Source organism: Limulus polyphemus, unplaced genomic scaffold, assembly GCF_000517525.1.
Source record: "Limulus polyphemus unplaced genomic scaffold, Limulus_polyphemus-2.1.2 Scaffold6747, whole genome shotgun sequence".
Lineage (NCBI taxonomy): Eukaryota > Metazoa > Arthropoda > Merostomata > Xiphosura > Limulidae > Limulus > Limulus polyphemus.
In genome coordinates, this window is record NW_013672357.1 from 2,564 (window position 1) to 4,978 (window position 2,415).

At 34.8% G+C, this 2,415-nt stretch overlaps 1 long non-coding RNA gene across 1 annotated transcript in view; it reads right to left on the reverse strand.

Annotated features, from left to right (window-relative positions):
- Positions 1–2,415, reverse strand: part of LOC111089603 — a 7,783-nt gene that overhangs the window by 1,866 nt on the left and 3,502 nt on the right. The window contains exon 2 of the long non-coding RNA XR_002613831.1: positions 1,595–1,648. This is a non-coding gene — a long non-coding RNA (uncharacterized LOC111089603). The remainder of the gene's footprint in view (positions 1–1,594; positions 1,649–2,415) is intronic.

Sequence of the window (2,415 nt, forward strand, 5' to 3'; positions counted from 1 at the left end):
CCGCCAACTCTTGGGCTACTCTTTTAGCAACGAATAATGGGATTGACCGTGACATTATAACGCCCCCACGGCTGAAAGGGCGAGCATGTTTCGTGGAACGGGGATTCGAATACGCGTTCGAATCAATCGTTTCTCTCACTCATGAAGTAACTACAAAAGCATAACAGGCTTCGAACACCATTTCTGAGCTATTCAGTTAGCTTTATATGAGAAATTTAGTGCATTGCGTTATGCACTAGTTTGAGCCTATCGGGAGTCTTTTATTCTGTCCAGTTGATGAATATCGTGAGAATCTTTAAACGGTTCTATAAGATTTTAATTGTGTGTAATTTGAATTACTATTAAACGTTACCGTTAGAAGCGTTATTAGTCAGCCCTGGAATACCATATGAAACTCATAGGTAGAAAAGAAAACAAGAACCATTTAGATGTGTTTATACTATTTTTATGCATTTCATTGATGAAACAAAGAAAGCATAATTTTACACATATTTTAATCAGTTTTATCCTGGCCTATTTTCAACTTAAGAAATTGTAATAAAATTTTACCTTAGGAAGGTGATCTTCATACAGGATCATCAGTGCAACATTATAATAAGTTATGATGCAATTCTATGTTACATGATGTATCGTACTCGCAAATTCACTTACAACGAACACAACCAAAGCCTAAACTTACAAAAAATCTGGCAGTAATTTGTTTTTAGTTAAGCACAAAGCTACACTTTGGAATATCTGTGTTGTGCCCACCACAGGTATCGAAACCAGGTTTTTAGCGTTATAAGCCTCCATACTTACTGCTGAGCCACTAGGGGCATTTGACAGTAATAACAATTTGAACAGAAATATATCTGTCATTAAATTTTGTTACAAATCTTAGCTAGCTTCTTCGAATTCGTATAAGTTAACTAATACTTGCAAATAATACATATATATACACAGATATATATATATATACCAGCATTAATAACAATATATAATGTTGCTAGAGGTGCACAAAACTGCTCATAACTCGAAAATTAATAAAGCTAAGTTAGGTTGTGCCAGAGGTGGAAACCGTTTATAACTTCAAACTAATATAACTGTGCCAGAGGTGCACAAAATTACTCATAACTTCAAAACTAATAGAGCTACGCTAGATTGTCCTAGAGGTGCACAAACTACTCATAACTCCTAAACTAACAGATATACGCTGGTTTGTGGTAGAGGTGTACAAAAACGCTCAAAACTCGAAACTAATAAAGCTAATTTAGGTCGTGCTATAGGTGCACAAAACTACTGATAACTCCAAAACTAAAAAAAGCTACGCCTGTTTGTGGCAGATGTGTACAAAACCGCTCAGGACTCTGAAAGGAATAAAGCTAAGTAAGATTGCTTAATCTCATTGAAAACTCAGAAACCGTAAGAAATCTTTTGATATAAGACTGACTAAAATCCACTGGGATGCTCATTCATACTTCAGACTGTACATTCTGCCAGACCGTGAGACACAAGGCATCTGTATTTCACTCTTGTAATTGGTTACATTATGTCAATCTGAATTAAACTAAAAAGGTTAATATATTTAGGTTTATGGAAAAGGAGCAACGCTTACTGATATTCCCTCTGGCCCAACAGGTCCACGTGGTCCAATTATTCCAGGAGGCCCCTGAAATTATAAACAACAAAAAATAACAATGTTAGCTGATAACTCTTCAAAATGCACTTGTAATCTTTCAGATTTGAAATAAAAGTAACTCCAGAATTTAAAAATAACCCATATGTAATTTCACCTGTTTTAACCACTCGCACCAATATACAGAAATGTGTTATCTGTCAGTCAGCCAGTAGACACTAAAATGACGTTACACAAAGGACGCTTAATGTTGTAATTTATAATGTCGTAACGTCAGTAAAACATGCGCATGCCATGAATCACGAGAAGAATTATGTACTCTGTAGGCTATAACACAGCATGACACATGAGCTACAAAAGCAAGAATTAAAAATATTTGTTGCTCTTAATTTTGGTTTTATCTACTCTTGAAACTGAACACTTTCGGGAACCCTGCGGAAGTGCATCTAGTGTTTTAACACATGCACAATAGTTGTTTATAACTTAACCAATATTTTTGTACTTATATTATTTGAGTACCTCTAACATACTTTCTGAAATAGAAATGTAATTTCAAGTGATCTAAATGTTAATATTTTAAACTACTCTTTAAGAGTGTTTATCAAACACCGTGTATATAAGTTATTCGTTTAGGTTTGAAAACTGCACGCTATATTCACTTTCCTGGAAAACAGTTCTGTCGAATAACATTCAGTAAACAGAACCTTGAAAATTACGCTGTATAGGAATCAAACTACTGATAAAAGTATCAAGCTTAGCTCTTTATATTATATGGCCCGGCATGGCCAGGTGGATAAGGC